The sequence below is a fragment of the Pogonomyrmex barbatus genome, unplaced genomic scaffold (assembly GCF_055798465.1).
Source record: "Pogonomyrmex barbatus isolate J1 unplaced genomic scaffold, ASM5579846v1 scaffold15, whole genome shotgun sequence".
Taxonomy (NCBI): domain Eukaryota; kingdom Metazoa; phylum Arthropoda; class Insecta; order Hymenoptera; family Formicidae; genus Pogonomyrmex; species Pogonomyrmex barbatus.
Genome location: NW_028297111.1, coordinates 488,701 through 509,647, shown reverse-complemented (window position 1 = coordinate 509,647; position 20,947 = coordinate 488,701). Strand labels below are relative to the sequence as shown.

General features: G+C 41.5%; 1 protein-coding gene across 4 annotated transcripts in view; it reads right to left on the bottom strand.

The window, feature by feature from the left end:
* Positions 1-19,989, bottom strand: part of LOC105425275 (uncharacterized) — a 198,616-nt gene extending 178,627 nt beyond the window's left edge. For 2 of the 4 annotated variants that reach the window (XM_089073500.1, XM_089073504.1), the window contains exon 1: positions 16,760-17,781. The gene's annotated coding sequence lies outside the window, so the exon portion shown is untranslated. Of the gene's footprint in view, positions 1-16,759; positions 17,782-19,651 lie in introns of those variants that run through there. The other 2 variants (XM_089073501.1, XM_089073503.1) reach the window with 2 other exon arrangements.
* Between the last annotated feature and the right edge of the window lie 958 nt (positions 19,990-20,947).

Genomic DNA, 20,947 nt, shown 5'->3' with positions numbered 1-20,947 from the left:
CGCAACCGGGTCCTTGCCATAGAACCCAGAAAGAACAGAAAAAACGAGGAAAAAGAGGAAACACGATCGAAGATCCCTCGACGAGAAGGCCCGTCGTGCTCGTGGAGAAGGGCGGCGGCGGCGGCGGCGGCGGCGGCGGCGGAGGAGGACGAGGTAGGGGTCGATCGCAAGGCAGAGGAAGAGAAAAAGGGAGATAGAGAAAGAGAGAGAGAGAGAGAGAGAGGGGAGGGGAAAGAGAGCGAAAGAGTCCGGGACCGTAACTGTGACTATGCCGGGACGGCATGATGGCGGGTGGTATGGGTCGTCACGGCAACCGGAGTCGAGGCTAGCAGAAGCAGACTGCCTCTCCATAGCGCTCTCTTCTTCCTCTCTCTCTCTCTCTCTCTCTCTCTCTCTCTCTCTCTCTCTCTCTCTCTCGCTTCTTTCGCCTTTTCCAACATCTCCTGCCGTCGGCCGTTAACCGTTACGCGGCTATCTCCGCCTCTTGTTCCTCAACACGGATCCGCACGCTTCGATGTATCCTCTTGGTCGGTACTCCCTTTTTCGTCAGATTTCTCTCATCCGTCTCTGCCTATCTCCTGCAACCAGCCCACCCCTCCCCCCCCCCCCTCCTGTATCCGCGACATTAATAATCGCCTGTTTTTTGGCCCATCATTATTTACCGCTTCTGTCGTGCAATAACGCGCTTTATCGATTTCGAGATGATTTATTACATTATCTTCCATATATTATAAATTTATATTTCCCGCGAATTTAGTTAGCAAACTGCACCATTTCACATTTCTCGAACTTAATTCGTTATCCTTAATAGCACTGTCCCACCCTGCCTCCCTTTCGCCGTCCATCATCGGCACGAAAGAGACCGACGAACGATCCGATTATTTCTATTTATTTACACTTATTTAGATGATACGAATCGCGGATAATTGGAGACGACTGTCTAATGATGCGTCTTTATATCTTCCGATGTCCGACCGATAACGAGAACTCGTTCACGCTTGATTAACATCTTGTCACGTCATACATATATGAAAATGGCACATGTGTGCCTTTAGAAATTACTCACTATGAATGACAACTTAATTTTCTGTTTAATGCACACCTACCTTCGTACATGACGCAAATTAAAACTTTGGATAATATATTGTAGGGCAAAAAACACAGGGCACATCTTTATCAACTTTTAATCACTTTTCCAACTTTTATATAGTCATTATCACAGGCAAGAGATTTGAAAATACGTATGAAAATATCCAAGCACGCTTCGTAAGAAAAAAAAATCACGTCCTCGGAAACTGGGATATTTGGTCAGCCAGAATTGTGTGTCGTGTGACACCATCCTGACATTGGAATAGGATCTTATCTCTGAGCACGTAGGCGTACAATAAATAATAATAAGAAATCTACTTTAGACTCCGGCACATTCCTGAGGTTTGACATCCGGAGGGAAAAGGATCTCCTTCGATCCCGAGTGGTCCGCCCGATGCAGGACTCCTGTTTACGTATACATGTATGCATGTACATACAATGCCCGATGCAGCAGCTCAGAGAATAGCGACAGAGAGAGAGAGAGAGAGAGAGAGAGAGAGAGAGAGAGAGAGAGAGACAGAGATGCCCTCTCGAGATTGAACCCGTCCAATTTCGTGGAAACGCACACGATCTCGCGCGTGACGGTCGCCGGAGGTCTCTCATGAACGGCAAGGACGATCGATCCTTTTGATCGGAATAGCCGGAAGAAAAACCGGGACAGAGCTCTCTCGCGCACGACAAAGCTCTTTCCAGCGTAATCTTCGATTGCAAAAGACAGGAGGATGAAGGGGAGAAAGGGCGCGCGCGCGCGCGCGCGACACACACACACACACACACACACACACACACACACACAGCACGCATCGTCGCGTTCCAATGCCGTTTATCGAAATCTGTGATTCACAGAAGAACACAAAGTAAAGGGATGGATACAACAAAATGATAGGAAACAAAAAGTGGCAGAATAATATAATCAAATATAAGAATGATATATTCCATATTCGCAACTAGAATGTTATTTACAAAAATTTGCGAAAGTTTTATTTGTTTATATGATTGTTTGCGCTACGAAAAATTTATGTATATATCACGTTTTAAATATATAATTTCTCTTGTTTGGTGATCAAATCCAATTCTGAAGGGAATTCCATAAGGGAATTCGAGGGAATACATCGATGCGAAATGAATATGATTTAAAATTCGTTTCACCGAGTTTCGATGGATAAAGTAACGAAACGTGCGACGTTTGTAATCACGGTAATCCCGTGGATTGCGAGCGATAGCGAGGTAAAAGTACATCAAGTTAATCCGCCTGTCGGGAATAATGAAAAGCAACGACAGTTGATTCTCCTCGTAGTAAACTTCTCCTCGAGATCTCGAGTTGCGAGCGCTTTTGCGTGATCACGTGAACGTAATCGCAAAACGAACTTCGTAACTCCTCACGTAACGACCGAGAAAACGTCGTTTCATCGATTGCGGCAAAACGGCTCTTCTCGTGATATTGGCACTCCTCGCTAATTCTCGCCGCGTAAATCGGCCGCGATCGATCGGCCGCGATCGATAATTAACGACGTAAGGTCCACAATCTCATCCGTAGGCGTCGCCGGTGAATCGCGCCGTGAGAATCGAGCTTAAATTATCGGACGCAAGTGCACGTGCGGAACGCGTATGCGTGCGTGAGATATATAGACTCGGGGATCCTCGGTATTTCCTCCCGCTGTTTTCTTTCTCCCTCCTCTTTCCATCCTACGCCCCTCTTCCTCTTTCCGTCTGTCGCCGTCCCTGTTCGCTTTATTGCCTCTCTCTCTCCTCCCCCCCCCCCGGTTAGGTTTCCCCTTCCTTCACCCTCTCGGCATACCGCTTTACTGCTTGAGTCAGCGATCAAAATCCTCTCGACTTCGTCGGGATATCTCGACGACCTGTGCACTTTAGTCGAATGATTTCGTCAGACGAAAACAAACATGCGCCGACAGATACTCGCGTTCTCGCGGGAGTTTTCACTGTCCATTAAAAGCACTCGAGTCGGAATCTCGTCAATAAATCATTTTCAATTAAGGAAGATATATCTTACAAAAACGAAGAAGATATGTCTCATGTGAATATCCTTTTTGTATTCGTATACATAATAGTTTCTTGCTAATAAAAACAAAAATTGATAAAATATTCTGTTATTCATAATCTAACGATCACTATATCAGTAGTTATCGATAATCTCTTTTGATAAATTAAAGCCAAAGTAAACTTAAATCCTATTGTTATCTTTATTAAATTATACGATAATAGCTAGTTTCCAGCGCATCGCTATCTCTCTAAATAGACTACTTCTTTCGTGTAATGAGACATATACACGAAAGTAATATGCGGAACACGCGTCAAGATAACGTGATTAAGGAAGTAGGAAATAATGTGTCGGCAAAGTAATCTCTTATGCAGCATACAAAAGAAGCTATACATATTATGTACTCTATATTTACATACAATCGCGATCATTAACAAAACAAAATAGATTTCGAACAAAATAGATTTCGAAACAAACCTCTGCCAATATTTTTTCAAAAATTCCTACAAGAAAAATTTACGGCAAGAAAACAACTACAAGAAAAATTAACAAATTTTTCCCAAATAAATTGATAATATAAAAGTTTGTAATTAATAACATACAACATTTTATATCATAACTTGGAATATTTATTATTTTATTATTATTATTAGCGTTATTATTATAATAATCTCCATTTTTTTGAGAACATAAATCAGGTAAGAAAAAATATAAAAGAATATTGGCAATTTATAAGCATCAGATTTTTCAACAAAATTGTTTGACTTTTATAAAGCGAAGTAAGTATGTGACATTTCAGCGTGGCAGTTTAATGGCGAGATGATCGTAGGTAAAACCGAAATAAACCATGCTTTTCGAAAAAGAGAATCGAGGGAACGGAATAAAAGAAGAAGCAGATCACCTTTGTGGCGCACAAAAGAGTAGGAAAGGCAAAGAATAAAGAACAGTAGGAAAGTACGGTGAGATTCGAAATTCGACGGAACGGTTCTAAAGAAAAAGAGAGGTAGAAACGTTTGATGGAAAGAGAAGAGAAATGAGAAGGATAAGGCTGTACTGTTGCCAAGCAGCAGACTCGTAAGATCGGCAACTTTCCCGCATTTCTAATTGCGTCTGTCACGCTTAAAATGCTATATGCGCATAAAAATTATACAATATATCGTGTATAATGGAGATTAACATAATAAAATCTAATTCAAACTGTTTCCGTAAGATTTCACGAAATACAATCGTGAGATCAAACTTTTACGCGTGATCTATAAAATGTAGAAAAAAAAAAAAAAAAAAAACGAGTTTTACTTTTAATGCTTATTCTTTCGCTGGGAAAATTATGTCGAACGTATATCTTTCGCGGTCGAGATTATCCGTAAAAGATTAATCCAAATAAGTCTATTCGTTAATAAAAAAAAAAAAAAGGACTAATTAAAATCAACGCAATTTTATCGCATCGTGTTATAATTCCTCGTGAAGTTCGAGCGCCGGCTGGCGACAAAAGATATCGTGGGTTGAAACGGGAAATCAGAGAGAGGGGAAAAAAGAATTAATGCAAATGAATACGGCGAAGTTACGGCGCTAATTAAAGCGCGCCGGCTACCATTATATATTACATTACACGAGAGAACGACCGAATACCAATAATGCAAAAACGCTACCAAAAAACGGAATACAATTATTTAGGTCATAGATAACGAATCTCAATCCGGTTATCCGAAAATCCTTGCATATGTGCAAGGATTATGCCCGGATAAATCTCCATATTTTTTTTTTTTTTTTAAACATGCACCGAATTGCAATTAAAACTTCACCTATAAAGATAAAATGTGCGAAAGAGTACTTAACTCAAATACGCCTGTAAAATATTTTTTTCATCCAATAACTCTGACGAGTTATTTTATTTTACGTGAAAAAATTTGATATCATTGGATATCATGTTCATGGTCATCTAAATCTAACTTTGACGGTGACGGAAATCAAATCAGTTTTTTTTTTCACTAACAAAGCCACCGATCTTTTATCCTCAATTGGAGAGGATAAATATATAATTACGAAAAGAACGCATAAATTTATAATCCGTCTGAGAAAAAAATATGTTCCGTAGACATTCCGTACACGGCAATTTTTCAATGTTTCAAGTTACTCACGGAACAATGCTAAAAAGCTTTTCTCCAGGAAAAGGAAGCTCGGGGGAAAACATCAGAAGTGCACCATCCGTAAAACAACCATGTGAATGGGGAAAGCATGCAGATAAACGAAGCTCAGAAGAAAGAGAACGAGAAGCGGTGTGAAGGGAGAGAAGAGGAAAGACGCGGGGAGAAGAGAAATATGTGGGGGCGGGGAGGGGGAGAGGGGCGCTTAAAGGACGCGATCATGTGGCAAGGACTACTCGTTAAACCGGAAAACAAACTATGGACGAACAAGGACAACGAGCGCGAGATGCCACGAAATACGGCGATGCCCCGCGAGTGAGAATCGCGCGAGATCGCATACGTGTTTTGATTCGCGTGCGTGACGCGCGCACGTGTGTATGTGCGCGTACACACACGTGTAAACACGTGTATGCACATCCGAGAAGATATTAGCTCCGAGCGCGCATATATTTATTCGAAATATGTCATTTCGCCGAGAGATCATTAGCGAGATAAAATTACGACACGCCGCGTTGCTTAATTCTATTTGGCGGTATATTTAGCTCCCCCGCGATATCTCCCCCGTAGATATTTTGCTATAAGCGCTTATATAGATCGGAGATAGAACAAACAACGGGGTGATGCTGATAACGGAATGAGTAATGAAATTTTTGACGCGTTCGGTCGCGCTTTTACCCATTAAGGTAGCGCCGTAATTTCTCAGCGCGCAACATCCGTCCGGAGACGCCGGATTATTACTTTGTCGCGCAAAAAAGGGATGTTCCATACAAGTACCGAATATTCCCTTTCATAAATAAATAAATTCATTTCATTTTTATCGCGCACGATTTTTCCCCGTTTCTGACGTTTATTTTAGCTGGCTCGATCGATCTTTTGAGAACGATGCTTGTTTATCCCCATGGTTCTTTGGTCTTCCCGCCATTCGATACCATCTCCGCGTCTTCTTTTTCGATCTCCCTCAGGTCGAGTGGCACTTGCCGATTGATTTCGACACACGAAGTAAAAGGGAAGTTTCTTTGTTTTGTTTCGGTCTCGGAGTAATATGTATTAAATAACGGCACGACGATCCGTAAATGATCGTTGGGAAAAATTGCCTGGGTCGATCGGGAGAAAGATCGCATGAAACTTTCATCGTGGGCACAAAAGCTTGTCCGTCGATACTTGTCGAAGGTGACATTCATTCGCGTGAGGTCCGTTTGAGAATCCGTGTTACAAAATTCGTAAAGCGGTCACGACGCAACCGCCTCGCTCTCGCCGCCGTGGAAGAGAGCGCGTTTCGCGTCACCGAACGACTAGAAATAACTCGAAGCCAAAGGCGTCGCCATGCGTGGCCAAGAATAGTCGCGCATTCATATTCACGACCGCGCGTAGCAATGATACCGCTTCGGTCATATACCGTAAAGCACAATAACCTTTCCTGCGATATTTAACATCTTTTTTTTTTTAATCTTTGCATCTCGTACAAATCATATATATATATATATATATATACTACAATGTCAGAGTGCGAGATAATATTATTCAAATATTTCAAACATCACACAGTATATATTATAACTGACAGCGAGACCTGTCATTTAAATTTCATATCTTTTTAAAGGTACGAGATAATTGCACCGAAATCAAATCTATCATTTGAATATTTTAGGGGCTTCGGTTATCGAAAAGTAAAATTAAGCATTTAAATAATTCTAAACGTTCATAAACTCCGAGTAATAATTACGAAAAAGTCCTGGAATTGGAATTGCAAAGTGACTTTTCTTCGGGCATTTTTGTCGCTTTCTCAAATTTTTCTCTTCAAAACCTCAAAGACGACTAGCAAAAACGCCGTGTTACATCCCTGCTCGATATGGGATCCTTTTTCGACGCGACGAGGAGGAGATTATTCGGGGTCGTCGGATCCTTTATTACGACGGCCCTCCTACCCGTCGCCCCCCTCGACACCAACCTGCCGTTGACGTTCAAGCCGACGTGGGCAGGTACCAGTCGTCCAAAACGTGGGATTACACGCGCCGGAAATACCTTGCCCAAATGCCTTGTTTCTATTTCTAATCACCCGCGTAGCGGCATAGCTTTCGATAACGATAGCATAAGCCTGATAAGAATACATCTCGCTCGTACTGGCGCGTCCGTAAAAACGGTTTGCCTTGAAACGACGTTACCTACTTTCCAATCTTAGCGTTACCACGAAGACATTGTCGAGTGCAAAAAAGTCACAGAGTACTACGTCTCTCGTAGAATTCGCATTTACAATAATGAAAAAATGTTCCGAGATATTGCATTCTATTAGCATTCATAATCCTACCTCGCTCGGGATAGAAGGAAATCTACGTCGCAGAAACTAAAGATATGCGTTCAATAATAATAATCAACAAATCTAATAATACGAGCATAATTATCACAATCCGATTTTTTTGAAGAGAACGTTTCTATTCATGCTGTATAAAAACAATGATTCATCGTATCACAAAACAAAGATGACCTAATAATGCTAGGAATGCATGTGTAATAAGTCTCACGATTATAAAATAAAAATATGTATATATTTAAAAATGTAGTCATACTATATATATATGTATACTTGGTTGCCAAAAAATCAATAGTTTACGAGATATTTTACTTTGTGTCAAAGTGCACATCAAATTCAAACCTCATAACTTGGAAAATATTTAATAAAAAAACAACTTCATTATAGTATTTTGTAAAGTTACAAGAGTATGTAATGAACAATCGGAGTTTCCATTTAAGAAATTGAAGATTCACTTCGTGTGATCTTCAAACGGCTATTCAAGGTCAACCGTCTCCTTCAAATCATACAACTTTTGTCTGAAACATTTATGTCTGCCGGTCTCAATTTTCAAGATATTCGACTGGACGGATTAAAATGAATCACCCTGTATATATAGCATAGTATATAAATCAAACTATATTTTTTTCACTTTTCAACCATCTCATTCTTCGCTCGCGATAAAATGCTCTGTAGAAAAATTCTCCAGCGTCATCCTTCAGCAAGAGGAGGAGACTGCGAACTATATCACAGTGGCTTCTAACCGAGAGCATTGTTCAATGTCAAATATCAGGATGGATCCGAGAAGCGCAAGATACGTTAAATTCGCGTATATACGTATACACGTATATACGTGGCACGTGCGCGTATCCGCATGCATGATAAATCTCATTCTTCATCTCATCTCCATCTCCATCTCGAGAATCGCTCGAGATCTCCGCGTCTTATTCCGCTATTTTCTTGACATCATTTGGAATTGCCGTCCCGATCTGCGTTGCTTTCCAACATCGATCCACACAAATATGACACGAGATTGTTACGAAAAATATCTCACGGGAATATCTCGCGGAAACGACCTTCCCCCTTTTCCTCATCTCATTTAATCAAATCTCCAAATAATCTCCTTTTGCATGTACATCCAAAAAAAGTGAGGAGTCCATCGATGTGCCGAAATAAATGAAATAAAAGCCACGAGTAACGAAAGATCGAGCGAACCTACGTGACAGATTTTATTATCCTGTAACGCGCGATCGTTACACGTTGTCACGCATTACATCGATACCCGTTTCCGTTTCCGAGAATTTATCGTCTAGCGCCAGTTTTGCGCACGGGCGAAGTCTGAAAATATTGCACGGCGTCAATATCGCTGTCATATACCGGGTGTGAATCCAATACGGCGGATCCTCTCGCCTGGATATAACCAAGCGAGCTGCATCTGCGACAACATCTGCGAAATCGAATTAATCGCGCGCTACTTCGCTAAAATATTTCTCGGTCTCTCCGCAAGAATACTTTGAAGAATGCTGCCGTGACAAAGCCGCCGGTATTTTAGGAGCGAATGGAGCGTGCCTGGTTCTGCTGCCTACAAGTTGGATCGCGTTTCATACGATATAACCATCACAACAACGGTAATCCGAACTTCCATCGCTTTCGAGCGACTGTGAAATTGAACCGCGACGTATATCTGTCCGTCAACTCGTAAATTATCGCGCGTTTTACATCAAAACCAAAAAAAAAAAAAAAAAAAAAAACACACATCAAACACCATAAAAAGGCACTTGAAGTTGAAAATTTAGACGGATAGATCTTAAATTAAATGGAAACGTTTGTACAATTTATCTTGATATAGAGCGACAGAGTATCGGAAAGAATTACAATTTTCGTGAAAGATTGTATCGAGAATACTCATCTCTAAACAGATCCAAAATGAAAAGAAAATAAAAAAATTGATAAAACAGATCATATGTATTTTGCATATTGTGTGTTTTTCAAAAAAAAACTACATGCTTTCCTGGTGCAAGCACAATCGCATCGGGCTATTTTGACGTGGTATGTAATCTGGATATAACGCGTCAATTATTTCAAGTTTTCAGGATTAATTCGTTAACGAGTTAAAAACATTTCGAGATTTGTGCGCGACACACGGGGCAATTTCTGAACTGAATCCATTCACTAAGAGGTGAATCCGCTTCTCTCTTCTCTCTTTCTCTCTCCCTCCCTCCTTTCGTCTCTCTTATGAGATCTCCGCAAAGCAAGTAGGACTTTTCTTGCCCGACTTTCTCACGTAATAATCGGAAACGAGAAACTGGGAACGAAACGAATCGCGTTGTAAATCCAGCTTTTAACAGCAACGCCATTGACTCTATTGCGAAACTTATTATCCAAATCAGTGTTTTTATTCAACATAGTTATAAATTCTATTTTTATAATAATAAGACGTATATTCTTCTTGCTTTCAAGATATTTCAATATTTTAAGTCTTATAAATAAATATTGATTGACGAGTAATACAGGTACAACTATATAAGTGTATATATTATTTTTAATAATTCGGGCGAAATTTCTTACTCGCCCCTAATTATATTTTCTGTGAATTTATATGCATTCCATTGTTTAATCTCACAGCAATTACTATTCTTGAAACATAGTATTCTTTTGAAATTAAGTAGAATAAAAAAAAATTAAAAAGTAGAATAAAAAAAAATTTCAATTTATACATAATTTAGATCCGTCAAGGGTTTTTTAAAATAATATCATTCTTTTATATCTTATTTTAAATTTCTTATAGGTCCAATCATGGATAAAATATACAATACACAATAGATTTTTCAAATTTACAAATATCTTATAAAATATCAGATAACAATTCGAAGCAGACGCACCACGTAAGTATTTTAATTTTATCTTTGTAAAAGTCGGAAACCTATCAATCAACCTATGAATCAACTGTTTTCACAAAATTACGCTATCCCTTTTACCCCTAACATTTAAACTTTTAACATATTTTTATTTCATCCGTGATTAGATTTTTCAAAATACTTTTGAAATTCATAAAATATCACGCTGAAAATTGAACAGTTTTATATTTTCGAAAAGATAAATTCGAAATCGATATGAACGTTTTCAAAAATATTTATATCGTTTATTATATATAGAAATGTTAAAATGAATTTCAGCAATATAATCTGACATTAAAAATGAATATTTTTTTTAATGCTGATCGTCAAATTAAGCGCCTTATATTAAATCTAGGCCTTAGATTAATGCGAATTCATTTACACCGAATCGATTCAATAACCATCGAGATGTCGACTATTCAAGGCTACGGAGAAAAAAGAAAAAGAAGGTTAAAGGTTTCAATCATTTCACCGGCACCGGAAAGATTTTGATGTGCAACATCATTAGAGAACAAAATTGATCTTGTTAACAAATTTGCAAGACTTCAATTAGACAAAAATAAAAATTGAATCTTGATTACAAAGTATCTTTGCACAAAATTACCGATAAAGATTATCGGTAATTTTGTGCAATAAAATTTTCAGAACAATATATTCTTCAATGATAGAATTAATATTGCGCCGTCCATATTATATCAATGTCACAGCGGCAGATTATCTATCTAATCTCGTTGACCCTAATACGATATATGCAACTTGAAAAATCACATTAATCCATAGAGAGATGATATAATATGCATTTACCATATTGTTCCATATTATATTCATGTTATTCCGTTTACATTTTATCAGCGTGTGCTTTTATGAACCCTTCATCTCTTAATCGCGCACGATATTCGCGCATCGCGAATTATCCCTAGCTTCATATCCCTAGGACAATAGCTGCTGATAATCGGGTTCTTACCTTACGATCGATCGCGAGTTAAACGACCGACGACTTTCCCCTCGCTCGAAGTCACACGCTGTCTATCTAGGTCGCGGCTTATCCTCCGCGTATCTCATTTAACGCACCTAACGGACCGGCGAGCACCGTAAAAAAACACCGAACCGGAGAAATTTTCGGCCCGGCACCGCGTGCTCACCGCGAGCAAGACCAGAAAGTCGCGGTCAGGAACAGGTTGGATCATAAAATTTATTGGAAACATACATAGAGAGATGAAAAAGTCACTATGCCGGCACGATATTGTATATTGCGCCAAGAAACTCCCCCTCTTCCCTTTCTTATATCTTTCTCTGTCGATGCGATTTATTAAGAAAAAAAAAATTAAATAAATAAATAAATAATAAAAATGCGTCGTTTAATTTTAGATCCTCTGACTTTTTATTTTTAGCAGTTCAGTTCTCTTGCCCCCCCCTCCCTCCCTCTCTCATATAAAAAAGAACTTCTAGATTGTGCGAGAATTCGCGATCGTGATATCGGTGAGACACCAGCCGAAAAAAAAAACTGGACATCAGCCAATGGACGCGTTCACGCAGATGGATCGTGAAAGAATGTGCGTGCAGTAGCAAGAGAGAAATCGCGCACGTGCGCCGGACGAGAGCGCGAATGCAGCTTTCACGTGAAGCGGACACGAAACCTCAAGGTGTTCTAACCAGGATGGAACCAGTGTTAGGATATTCCGAAAACAATAATAACAATCCCGTAACTTATTCTCTCGCGATAAATCAAAATCGCAATCCAAACGACAATCGCTGGTGTGATTAGGCCTTTTACACGGAGGAGAGCTGAAGCTATTTGAGTAATAGAAAAAATGATACATAAATGATACTCTGCATATTTAATCGATTGTGTAATATCAATATTAACAGGCGCAGCAAGTAGCAAGTGATACAGTAACAATAGATACATGCTCGCAACCTTTGATTCGCTCAATTTTTTATCAAATCGGCTAATATAACCCCGATAAGCTGCAGCGAAGAAGTGTGCGTGCGATGAAAGCGCGTTTTTCAGAAGATAAAGATAATTCTCGAGATAATAATTCTGACAGACCGGGAAAAAGTTTTGCCGAACAACTCGGCAAAGTTCCGAAGATGTCGTCGACGCGCCGGGACGGCCCGCCGTGCAATAAAACGCTCTTTGAAAGGGGAGAAATAATTCTGCCGTCGAAAAGTTCGCTATTCGCTTCGTTTAGCGAGCTGCTTTGCATAAATTACTTGATACTAATCGAGCCACTTGGGGTTAGTACGCTACGCAGTCGCGGAATATATCCAAATGACGACGAGGTATATCACCGGAAATAAGTTCCACCAACGTCGTCCGTTCCTCCCCCTCCCCCTCCTTTTCTCTCCCCCCCGCGACCGCAATTCGTTATTATTTCATTTTCAGAGACTGTTTTTCGTTAATTAAATATTCATCTTGTTATTGCATATATGCGTATGTGACTTATTTACTCCATTATATGCGCTTATGCGGTGTATTTCTCTCATTTGCGATTGTTATTAAAACGGTACCAGTGATTTAATGAGCGTTATTATTCATATATCCCTTTGCGTACCAATTGTTTTACACATATACACACGCTAATGATTTTAATTGCAATTACCATTTGTGTTGCAATAAAAGAGAAGATATACTATATATATTATTTATAATATATAAATAATCATTGTGTGTGTGTGTGTGTGTGTGTGTGTGTGTGTGTGTGACGTAAAAAAAATATCATGAAATAAAATTATACACGTTGTTAAGCATTTAAAGAAACACATAAAATTTGGTTTTCAATCCAACGGATTCAAAGATTTCGTCAAAAGGCTTTTGACACTTCATATTTAGACTACGCATATATATCGAGGTCTAATTTCGCGACTCCACGTGTCGTTTCTTGTCACACGAAAATTCGGGAAAAGATGCGTTGTGAACGAGATTCGCGAGGATAAGCCGAAATTTGATAAATCGGAAGCGAGGCGTTGGGACGAGTGATAAAATCGCGAAACGCGATGCGACGCGGACCACGCGAGTTTGTTTGCAAACATTGGCGAATCGGAGCGAGCTGCGGGCAGAAAATTTACGGCGAGATCGTCTCTCGGATGTATTCAAGACCGGCCGTTGGTTGCCAAGAACGAGAGAGAGAGAGAGAGAGAGAGAGAGAGAGAGAGAGAGAGAGAATAAGAGAGAGAAAGAGAGTCTACATGTGTCGGCACTCGAAGTCGGCCAATTCAATTTGCCCGACAACTCGGGTCTGCTTAGCGATAATTATTTCCGGAGTCTCGGTAAACTTGTCTCGCACTCGCCTTCCCCCGCCGAAAAAAAACAGCGAATACGCGCTCGCTCGCGATTCGCGCGCACATACGCACGCGCATATACGCATGCACGCACGTGCGTTCATGCACACGCGTAATACACGTGCGCGTAACACGATGACGCCGATAGTCGCGATCGTCCGCGTTCGAGATCGATCGGCGGCGTTGGTGCCGTGCCAGAAATAATATCGTCGGCGACGAGAGGAGAACGCGAACTCCGTGATCGAGCGAGCCGTCCCCGGCTTCGAATCGCTTTCTCCTCGGACGCGTCTGAAATATTCCCATTTCCACGACATACACACACACGTGTGCGCGCGCGCTTTCGTGGAAATACGATTCCGCGGATTACTCCGTTTTTCTCGCGTGGTGAAATACGCGGCTCTCGACTTCGCCGGATTGCATCCGTCGCCGATTTGCCGGTTTTTACGACACGGGCTCGTGAATAATTCAGGGGGAAGAGTCCGCCGGAGATAGTCACGGATCACGTTTGAAAATTACGATTACGGTGCCCCTCTTTTCGGAACTGTAACGTTATATTCATGATGCCACTAGTTTCTTCCTCAATTAAGAAGACTTGAGAAATCTTGTTTACCGTTTCCTGCAATTCTTCTAATTCTAGAATATAATGTAAAGCTGTAATTAATGACTGGCCCTGATAAATCCTTCGAACACGTTTATATATATATATATATATATATATATATATATATATAGATACATTTGCATGGTTTTTACATGGAAAATAACGAATTGTTACATAATAGAAAACTTCCCGCACCTAGAAATCTCTATACGCTTTTTGAAAAATTAAAAAGCTGTATTAGTAAATTTATCATATAAATTTTTGTGATAACTGTCTAAAAATTGCATAATAATAATGTTCAGGAACTCCGATCGCAAATTAACTATTCTCATCAATTCGCATTAGGGATATTAATCCTTTACGGTTTAATTGAACAAAAAAAAAATCAAGTATTTTATCTTTAATTTAATCGGCGAGTCTAATGTAAATTGGAAAATGGTTGACATTTGAAATTCAATGAAGGTTCCACAAATATAGTTTATCGATCACACTCATACACCAACTCGACTATTGGGTGTAGTCGGACTTTACGAAAGGCAAAACATTGTGCCGAGTCCAGCTCGACATGACACAACAAGAGATTAAGAAGATTGACTTGCGACATCAATACTCGATCAATCAGTCGTGCCAAATACGCACATTACGCAAATTCGCCGAAAAAAGGACGGAATAAAATTCCGCGTAACGTATCGTTAACTTTCGCTTTTGTCGTTCTCAGATAAAACTTAATTCAGGGGAGGAAAAGGGGGGAGGGGCAAACGCAAATATTTCTCGCGACGCGAGTGCGATTGCCGTCTATATTTTCGTAATCTCGCGTATCGCATAATTGCCGACAGTTTTACAAGACAAGAGATTGCACTGCAATTTAGTGTGCTTTTTTTAAAAAATAATTCATCTCCGTGATCTTAACGAAACATGTCACACAATGGTCGAGAGCAAGATTCACGCGAATGTCTTTTAATAGCCGAAAAAAAAAAGTCAACTTGTCGCGCACAGATAAAAACAAAGATTACGATTACAAACTCATCGCTAGTTTCCAACATTGTTAATTAAGCGGCATTATTAAGTGACACGTAGAAAGCGACATTTTTATTTGCATAAAAACATTGAGAAAGATTAAATATAACTGAGACGTTTCTACATATATTTTATTAACATTTTTAATACTTTTATGAATATAGTTAATTCTTTAATCTTTTAATTGACTTATAATTTTGATTATTATTTTCCTTCTTGTATTTGTATCTAAAAATATAAAATATTTTGATAAAATTTTAATGAAATTAAATTACACAAAAGATTTGATATTGAAAACTAGCGTCTATTTGTAATTGTCAATAAAGTTTAAAATAATTATTGTACCCGTGTCTAAAGATATAAAACATTTTGTGTAAAATAGTACTAAAATTAAATTACATAAAAAAATGACATCAAAAACTAGAGCGCCAATTTGTAGTTGTCGCACAGAAAAAAATCAAATTATATATTTTCATATATATATAGGCAAAAAATGTTATAATAAATATTCATAGAAGATTTTTAATCTCGAGTTGAATAAAAATAACGCATCAATACAAATTCAATTAAAACTAAAATTTTGAACATTATAATATTCTTGCTTACATATAAGAATATTTGTCTTGGTCTAACAATAGGACTAATTTTTTTCCTGTGCAGTAACATTTTTTAGCCATTGTTCTCCTCCTTCTCTGCGTTTGCATATATCGAGCTCAATTTGTTAATTAAATAATATTACCGACGGGATGATGATAACGAAACCGCGAAATTGCGCGCAGTTTGATCGCGGAATCGTCGCGTTAACAAGATGTAATTCCGCGTAAAACGTCGTTAAAAGAGCTGCGCGATGCTCCGCTCGTATCCTGGGGCTCGGCACTTTCGCGACCAAGTATTTACACGGCTATGTTTCCGCCGAGCTTTCATCTCGCTCGCGAAGAGCGAAAATGAATTGAGGAAAAAAAAAAAAAAAAACGGAACGTCTCGTGTCCGGCCCGTTCTGGAATTATCGTAAACCAAGCAAAAGGCATTACATTCAAACATTTAATCGCGTTCACTACTCCGAAACGTCTTATCGGAGCGATTATCAATAGATTTCCTCCCGTGACGAAATCGTTCGATTCGCACGACGAAAGAGAAGTCGAGGGGAAAAGAAAAGAGATAACGACATTCGGAGCGGATTTTTATTATCGTGGAGCGAATTTTCGCCGCGTGACCTCGGGACATTTAAGCGATTCCGCGGGCGCGAACACGCTCGCGCGCGAAGCGGCGCGTACGCGACGGCTAGAAACAACAAGATGGCAGCCGATCGAGAGCGATAAGCGCGACGGCGCGCGACGTGCCGTCACGCGTTTCGGGATCGCGCATCGATCCCGACGGCCGAAAGGGAGAGAAGGAGGATGAACGCGCACAATACGATGGACAATGTAGATAGGCGGAACTCACCGGGCAGAATCAGGATCTCGGGCCGTGGCCTGGCCGACGGGACAGGCTGGACGTGGGCCGCGCCAGGGGGGAGGGGGTCGCAATATATCCAATACGACAATACGAGTATATCCAAAAATATGATAATCCACAGACACAAAACGATTCTCTGTCGTGCACTGAATACGAACTCTCACTGCGCGAACTTGTAGGCGGACGGGCGGGCGGGCGAAATACGTGTGAAACGCGTACGTATCGTGCCTTCCCTTTGCCGCGATCACTGATTTCCGACGACGACGATGACGATGACGACGACGACGACGACGACGACGACGACGACGACAACGACGATGACGATGACGACGACGACGATGACGACGACGACGATGATGAGGAGGAGCACACTCCGCGCTATTATCGGTGATACGGCTGAAGTGAGCGGTGAGACGGAGAGAGAAAGACAGAACGAGAGAAGAAGAGAGCGCGAGCGAGCGAGCACACAAGCACTTTCCCGCACCACTAATAATACATCACTACGTCAACGGTAATGCCCGGCACGGCCATCATTGGGCAGTGCCGCGTCGCCGTTGCCTTGTCCATGCGAGCACGCGTATCCAAGGAGCGCGCACACTTATCAACGATGACGATGACGACGAGGATGACGGAGAAGAAGTGCTTCAACGCGACGTACGTCGACCACCATACGACGACGACGACGACGACGACGATGACGACGACGAGAGAAAAACAACAGTGGTCGCGCGGCGACGACGCGAACTCCTCACCTCACACGCTGGAAAGACACAGGCAGATCGCGACAGATTAGATAGGTGGACGAGAGTGAAAATCCCCCCGTCCGCGTTCCGCGCGCTACCGTGATATTCCGTTAAGTTTCCGCCAGAGAAGGCCGAGGTCGGAGGCGCAACGTAGACCCGTAACGCGCGCGAGCTGCTGCGAGACTGACGACGGCGCACGAAGCCAGCCGATCGCCACCGCTCGCCGTTCCGAGGAAACACGAGAACGCACGAGGGAGTCCAGTAATGCCGATGATCGAAGAGTTCCCCCTCTACCACGCCTCCCTTCCGCCAACCGACGCCCCCCCCCCCCACCGACCGAGAGCGCGCGGAGAAGCGACGAGGGACTCGACGACGGATAGATTACACGCGGCGCACGCGCGCGAGTAGCGAGCGAGCGAGCGAGCGAACGGACAGACGAATGCGCTCGGCTCTGCCCTGACGCGAACGCGCTTTCATTACGTAAAACAAGTGTGCGTCGTCCGAATCCCGTTCTCGATTCATTCGTCGCCGAAAAAACAGTTCATGTTTCCTCCGCGATTCGTCGGCGGCCCACGGGACTCGATCCGCGATCTTTATTGCTCGTCGTCGCGATAGTTGACGCGAGAATCCACTTCTGTTCTGTCTTTTTTTTTTTGTTTTTTATTTTGCCAAATACCACCGGTTGAAGACCTTTACCGTGCCGTCAATCTTTTTCAGGTTACATGACAAGTTCTAATATCACAGGATGTAATTCTTTTTCTCCTTTTAATCTTGGTGCAATTAAACACTGAATGCTAAGCTTCTACGTGAAACTCTCAAAAATTGCGAGATAAAATCGCAGGGCGAGGGCTAGATTTGAATCTTGTTATCGATTACGAGTCGGTCGCTTTAGGGATTGAGTCACGCGCCGCCCCGCCGCTGTTCAAAGCGAATGAAATTAATGTTAACTATTGTTCGTCACTAAGAGATTGTCGTTTATTCAAGAAACGTCACGCGTATCTCGAGAATGGAATGCGATAAATTTGGATTTAATCAAGCTTTCGGTTCGAGACGACGCGAGTGACCTTGCCGGAGATCGATGATTCAAACGCGGTGGAATGTAACATCCAGGTAGCCTCTTTGGGAAAACGCGGTCGGGATAATCCTTAATCTCGTCATGGTGAATCAGTTGATTCGAATAACTCGCGTGTTGACAGGCGCATCGCACCCTAGGGAAATTCAAGTCCGTCGGTGATTCATCGAGATAACACTCGACGTAAAGACGTCTCGGACGACGCGCGAGGAAAAGATGCCAAGATGCGAGTATCAACGGAAGTGTGAGCCGAAATTTTGCTCGTTTTCGAACAAGCCGAGTCACGATAAACCGCTAATCTCAATCTCTCGGAGAAAAATCTCTCGAATGTGTGACGGATTTGTTTTAGCGCGAATCGCGAATTCGTCGACGACCAGCACCTGCGTTCGCGAGTGATTAAGCCTTTTTTGCTAACGCTCGGCTAACACTGCTAATTTATTTTCGCGTCAAAATAGGTCACGTGTCATCAAAGTTGACGCAAAGTTTAAGTGATCACATGACCCATTTCGACGCAGAAAACGAGCGTCAAGCGGCATAAAAAGGCATAAACCGGCATAAAAAGTTAATTCGCGGGATTTTCGTATCGCGACAATAGGTCCGTTTTCTATTCCCGCATTGGGCTGCATTAAAACTTTCTATCTCACTTTTGTCAAACTTCAAATATATATCTACCTCATTTTAAGTGTACGACGAGTGTACATTAATTTAGCTATAAAAAAAATAAAAACAAAGAACAGATGTATATTCAAAGTTCTTCCTCGCCTTGAAAGGGTGTAAAGTAAACTGCAATGCTCGAAAAACGTTGACATTTAACAATATATAATGACACACAGATAATATCCAGAGAAATGTATTAATTTTTTTGAAGAAAGTAACCGTCTCGAAAGTATTATTAGATCGAATATATTTATCGCGTCTGGACAGAGGCAACGTCGTGAAAAAAAAAAAAAACAAGCCGTTTTGCCCTCCCCTCTTGCGTTCTCGTGATTTCGTCCTTTCGCGCGACGATGAAACGACGATGCATCACACGCATAAACGACGATGCGAGGAAAGGAAGACACGCACGTTTGAGATTCTTCTGTGATTTCGCTAGCGCCTTTTGATCCTTGAACTGTACACTGTGCACACATAGAAACGAGACGCCGACGAAAATCGAGGACGCGCCTCGTTCGAAGAAATTCGCGGTTGCTTCCCGCTGGGCGGAACTCGGTGTCGTTGACGGGGAGAGGGGAGGGATGGGGAGGTGAGCGAATGGCGAACGGACTACGACGGGAGGAGAAAGGGGGAGGGACCGGGGGGAGAAATGGAGAAAGGTGGAGAGAGAGAGAGAGAGAGAAAAAGAGAGAATGAAAACGGAGCGCAGCGCGACTAAAATCGTATTACCGAAACGACCGCGACGGAGATCCGACACAAACTGAGCGCCGCCGAGCTGCTGATTGCGGCCGATAGCACATTCTCCCCCCACCCTGCCATCTTTTTACCATCGGCCCCTCTGCGCCGCTTCCTCCCCTCTCAGCCCACTCAGCCCTGTACACAATGTTGCGCTCGACCTCCCGCGCTCTATCCCCGCTTGCGTTGCGAATCTTCCTTCTTCCTCCCCCGCCCTCTTCCTCCTCCTTCTCCTCCTCCTCCTCCTTCCTCTTTACCACTGACGCTTGGCCGCTCTCCGTCGCGAGAAAGTTTCTGATGTATTCTTAAGTTATCAGTATTTACCTATTACCGTCAAATCTGCATACGCTACATCGAAACTTTGCTGTAACAAGAGAGTAGCGGGATGCCAAAACGATCACGTCGTACGAAAGCGAATAATTTCGATAATCTATTCATCGCGTGATCTCACAAAGAAAACAGAATTCTCGCAGACTTTGCTCTTGCATGCTACAACACATGAGATCATAAAAGCTATAAGAGAGCCGACGTACGTTTAATCTTTTAGAAAAAAAATAAATAAATAAACAAAGGAAAGAATAAGAACAAAGAGAAAATAAAAAAAGAAATGAGGGCTTTAGGTACCTCATCTCGAAGTATCAAGAGAATCTAGATCTGTCAGGATAGCCCCAATCCCCCCGCAGCATACGTGCCACACTAGTGGCACGTGAACGCAAGTTTTTTTATTTTCCTTTTATTTCTTTTTTTCCTTTTCTTTTTTTCTTTTTTACTTTCTCTAAAAAATTAAACGTACGTCAATCTTCTTATAGTCTTTATAATTTTGTGTGTTAGAATATGAAAGAATAAAGTCTGCAAGAATTCTGTTTTCTTAGTGGCTTGAAGAAGTGACACACGCTGTTAAAAAAAAATTTTAAAAAATCAGAAATGATAAAAAAAAAAGAAGTGTTTTTTCGCTTTCACTGCAAGAGAAGA